The sequence below is a fragment of the Pelobates fuscus genome, chromosome 4 (assembly GCF_036172605.1).
Source record: "Pelobates fuscus isolate aPelFus1 chromosome 4, aPelFus1.pri, whole genome shotgun sequence".
NCBI classification, from domain to species: Eukaryota; Metazoa; Chordata; class Amphibia; order Anura; family Pelobatidae; genus Pelobates; species Pelobates fuscus.
The window spans coordinates 15,812,563-15,818,042 of NC_086320.1; the positions used below are offsets into that span (position 1 = coordinate 15,812,563).

Below are 5,480 nucleotides of genomic sequence, written 5' to 3' on the forward strand. Positions count from 1 at the left end.
AACTTTACCTTTCCTACTCGAGGTAGACGCCTCAGAGACAGGTATAGGTGCCATCTTGTCCCAAAGGTTAGGCGTGGATAAACCATTACATCCGTGTGGTTTTTTTTTCCAAGAAACTATCTGGGACTGAAAGCAGATATGATATTGGTGACAGGGAACTACTAGCTGTTATCATGGCCTTAAAGGAGTGGAGACATTTATTGGAGGGGACCTTGCATCCTGTTACTATTCTGACGGATCACAAGAACTTGTCTTATATTGGGGAGGCCAAGTGCTTATCCGCCAGACAAGCTCGTTGGTCCTTGTTCCTCACCCATTTCAATTACGTGCTCACTTATAGACCTGGTTCTAAGAACTCTAAGGCCGATGCTTTGTCTCGCCAACATGAACCTTCTACTATATCTGAGACGGTTTTCTCTTCTATAGTTCCCAAGTGCAATATTATCGCCAACACTAGCCTCAGGATTCATTCTCCGTTGCTTGCCGAGATTATGAAGCTACAACATCTGGCTCCTAGACAGAGTCCTGAGTCACGATATTTTGTTCCTGCTGAACTCCAACTAGAACTGCTACAATGCTTTCACAATAGTAAGGTGGCTGGGCATCCTGGCATTCGTAAGACATGTTCCTTAATAGCCAAAGATTTCTGGTGGCCCACCTTACGTAAAGATATTAGGGATTTCGTCGAAGCATGTGAGGTCTGTATGAAGACTAAACGACCTCAGACGCTTCCATGTGGGCTTTTGCATCCCTTGGAAATTCCCGAGAAACCATGGACCTGTTTGGCTATGGACTTCATTGTCGATTTACCTGTTTCTAAAAAACAGACTGTGATTCTCACGGTGGTTGACAGGTTTACTAAGATGGCTCATTTTGTGCCCTTACCTAAACTTCCATCTTCTCCTGAATTGGCTGAGATATTTGCTAAAGAGATATTTCGTTTACATGGGATACCTTCCGAAATTTTTTCTGATAGAGGTTCCCAATTTGTTTCCCGTTTTTGGAAGTCATTCTGCTCTCAAATGGGTATCAAATTGAATTTCTCTTCTGCCTATCATCCCCAGTCTAACGGAGCTGCTGAACGCACTAATCAAAAGATCGAACAATATTTGCGTTGTTTCGTTTCCGAACACCAGGACGATTGGGTTGGTCTGATTCCTTGGGCAGAGTTCGCACACAACAATCTCGTTTGTGATTCTACTCGTTCTAGCCCCTTTTTCATGAATTATGGCTTTCATCCCTCCATTCTTCCCTCGGTTTCTCCTTCCCAAGGAGTACCGTCGGTTGATGTTCATGTTGCCAATCTGAGGAAGTTGTGGGATCAGACTCGACAAATTCTTCTGCATAATTCCATGTTGTTTAAGAAACACGCTGATAAACATAGAAGGGCGGCTCCAGTCTTTGTTCCAGGGGACAGGGTATGGTTGAGTACCCAAAAACATTCGCTTGAAGGTTCCTTCTATGAAATTCGCTCCTCGTTACATTGGACCTTACAGGGTCCTGACTCGAATTAACCCAGTTGCGTATCGTCTGGCTCTTCCATCTGCCTTACGCATTCCTAACTCCTTTCATGTTTCCTTGTTAAAACCCCTAATATGTAAAAAGTTTTCCTCCACTGCATCCTCTCCTCGCTCTGTTCAGGTTGAGGGACAAGAGGAGTATGAAATCAATTCCATCATCGATTCTCGTATCTCCCGGGGGAGGTTACAATATTTGGTTGATTGGAAGGGATATGGTCCTGAGGAGAGGTCTTGGATACCTCAGGAGGATGTGCATGCGCCTCGCCTCCGCAGGGCTTTTCACTCCCGTTTTCCATCTCGTCCCGGTTCCTTCCACCCGGTGGGCGTTTCTGAGGGGGGGGGTACTGTCAGGGTACCTGCTGTCTCTACCTCTGTGGAGGTGAGACACTTGGACGTTCTTCCTCGCAAAAGGGTTGAATCACTCGTTCCTCGCGGTTCCCTCGGTCGTTTACACGCCGGCCGCGAGGGATCCACTTCCTTTTATGACGCGGCGTTCAGTAGCCGACGTCATGACGTTAACCCAACCGGATCTGTCAATCAAGCCCCAAGCACGAATGAGGATTCGTCGGGGGCGTGATTACCTGTTTAGAATCAGGGTATAAAATAGGGCTTTCTACGTTTGTTCATTGCCCTGTCGTGGTTCTAGCTTGTCTAGTCACTCAGTGCTCTTGTATTCTGTTAGTTTCTTTGGTTTTGACCCGGCTTGCCTGTTCTACCTCGTTTACCTCTATTACCCTTTGACTCGGCTTGTCTCTCGCTTACCTGCTCTCTCGTTCCCTCGACCTCGGCTTGTCTCTAGATCATTCTTTACTTACTACTTACGTTAGTCCGGCCATTCTAAGGACCAGTATACGTACCCTGTACCTGTTTGTACTCTGCGTGTTGGATCCCTGTCCCGATCCTGACGCAAGGAAGCCTAATGGGACTTGCAGTTCAAGAACTAGAGAGAGTTGTTTTACCCAACTGCAGACATGTTCCCCTAAGTGACAGAGCTGGGTGGGGAGAAAAAACAAAAGTTACATTTAACAAATTAAGATGTGGAGATGAATAATTAGAGTGGCTGCATATTAACATTTAAGGAGCAGGTAATCTGTGGCAAACGTGGCTCAGGAACCAGTTCACCATAGGATGACCCATACAACCAGGCTCAATATGGTTTCAAACAAATTCTGAGCCCCCCTCCCCCAAGTTTTGGGACAGCAGTGGAAATTAATGCACAAAAATAATGGCTATCGGCAGAATCCTGCTCTTACATCAAGCAGTAATAAGCTCCGTACTGAGTGGCTGCCTTTACCTGTGAAGTTAAGCTGTGGATAAGGACAGATTCTTCATGCCCAGATCCCTAGCACGCTTACTGGGCTAGGGACATTTTTAATGGAGAATAAACAATACACAATAGCAGTTTCTATAAAGACTTTATCTCCTCATTCTTTTCTAAATTCTAACACAACATAAGAGAAAAATAGTGCCCGTTGCAACTTTACCTGCTGTTGCAATGGTCTGCAAATCCCACTACCAGCAAATTGGCTGAGCGTAATGAGAGTTGCACTCCATCACAAGACAGTGAGCCAACAGCTGGACACCTTTAATCCCTTAAGGACACATGATGTGTGACATGTCATGATTCCCTTTTATTCCAGAAGTTTGGTCCTCAAGGGGTTAACAAGAACACTATGAAACAAACTGGTGGGAATGGGAGGTTAACAAGGCACCAGAAGTGCTGGAATGAAAAGTCAATCTATGCTCATTCACAAGGCACCGATTCTGGAGGTTCATTCAGCATCACAAGGTACGGGGGTTGTACTCTGGGAGCTTTTTCAATTTCTCTTTGTCTTTCTCAGTCTCGTCCCGTGCTACGACCATCGAGTGCGAATAACCCATCGCAACCTGCTCTGCGTAGACACCATCCAGCGTCTTTACTTCCTGCGCAGTAGTTGAGGATTTGGCCTTGTTGTCACCATAGCCCAGCTCTCCGTAGGTTGGAGAAGGGCCATAGCTGATTGTGCTTTCATCGGCTGCTACAATAATACTGCTCTTCCCACACACCAAGCTTCTGACCTTCCATCTGCACAGATCCTGCACAGCTTTGGATTACATAGTGGAATCACGTGAAGTGTTTGTTGCTCCCCAGAAAAACAATCCACCCATCTCATTGACGGCAAAAGAACAGGTGGCACCAGTGTATATTTGAGATGCACCACGACCTGGGAAGTCAAACAGCTTTACCAGTCGTGGCACCATCTCATCCTTTTGCTCCGTATGTCCTAGCCGGCCATAACCACCAAATCCCCAGGAGAAGACGCGCTTCTGAGAGTCCAACACAAGCGTGTGATTGATTCCGCATGCAACATCTCGCACAACCACATTAGGAACTGGCAGAATCTGACCATCCTTTGTCTTCTCTATAAATATTGCAATCCGGCGCGCTATCAGCTCACAGTCGTATTCGATACGCTGAGCACATGCTATGTATTTACCATCAGAGTTGTGTCCCAACTGTCCATACTCTGGGCAGCCGAAGGAATAGAGGTTTCCCTTACAGTCCATGATCATACTGAACTCAGCTCCACAGGCCACTTTTGTGATGGGCTGTCCGTTATACAGGATCTGGGCAGGACTTGGCACGGCATCCGTTTTGTTTCCAAGACCAAGTTGGCCCATTTTATTTTCTCCAAACCCATAGACAGATCCGTTCTCTGTCAGCGCCAGCGTGTGGTTCCTTCCACAGGATGCATGCACAAACACCTCCCCTTTCAGGCTCTCAATAGGTTTCGGGGAGTCCACTCTCTTAATATCCCCATGTCCCAGCTGCCCTTTGTCGTTGCGACCCCAGCTCCACAGCTTTCCCTCCGTGGTGATAAGGAGACTGTGCGCTGAACACGGGCCAGAAGCCACAGTCCGGACCTGTATGCCAGTCAGGCAGCCATATCGGTGGGGCCCTCACAAGTTTGTCCCAGATTACGGTAGGCAGCTTGCTGTTTAGGTACTTCTTTACGTCCAATCAAGTCCCAGTTGGTTGCTCCAAAGATTAGAATTTGTCCCTTTGCTTTGGAGCCTTCAAGTTTAATCTTCTCCTTGTGTGCTCGGGCTCGGTGACGATCACAGCAGCCGCGGCTTTGCTGGCCCCCTTGCCCGGACCCCTCTTGTTGTTTTGGGCCTGGAATCCGCCGTCAGACCCCGGGCTCGCGTCCAGATCGTCATCGTCGCTGCTGAACTCGTCACGGTCTCTCTTCCTACCAGAGGCCGCGGCTTTCTTCCTGCCCCCAGGCCGGGCCGCTCCATTCCCGTCGGTGACCTTCTTCCTGGGCATGATCCCCCCAACCCTCAATGTGGCACTTTACCCCACAGCTGCTCCTGCTGCCCCCCAAAACACGGTGTAAACCCCAACTATGCCCCCCATTACCCAGCAAACCCTTCCCAAAACAAAGCTGCACCCCCCTTCACCCCAAACCGCCAGCAGAGAGGGTTTTATGGACTCCAGGATGACCTGCTGTGAGATTATCATGGAATAAATCAAGAACCTTTTTTCTTAATGGAGGTGACACATACAGTTTATCCGGAGGTTTTCCCATGGGTGCCTGAGTTTGATCTGCTTTTATGGCACAGAAGAGTGGAGAAGACACTTCGGAAACTGTGGTGGCAATGAGGCATTCTGGAGGTATGATAGGAAATACCTCCTGTTCAGGAGCTTCATCTGTCTCAAACTGTCTAGACAGTGCATCTGCCTTTGTTTTCTTGGTCCCAGGCCTATAAGTAATTACGAAATTGAATCGGGAGAGGAACAATGACCATCTAGCCTGACGAGAGGACAATCTCTTAGCGTCACCTATATAAGCCAAATTCTTATGATCGGTAAAGATCAAAAGTGGCTCTTTGGAACCTTCCAAGAGATGCCTCCATTCTTTAAGGGCAAGTTCAATGGCCAAAAGTTCCCTATTCCCTATGTCATAGTTCTTCTCT

At 47.6% G+C, this 5,480-nt stretch overlaps 1 pseudogene; it reads right to left on the minus strand.

Moving 5' to 3' along the window:
* Window positions 1-3,290: 3,290 nt before the first annotated feature.
* LOC134607707 (protein RCC2 homolog) lies at window positions 3,291-4,830 on the minus strand (annotated as a pseudogene).
* Between the last annotated feature and the right edge of the window lie 650 nt (window positions 4,831-5,480).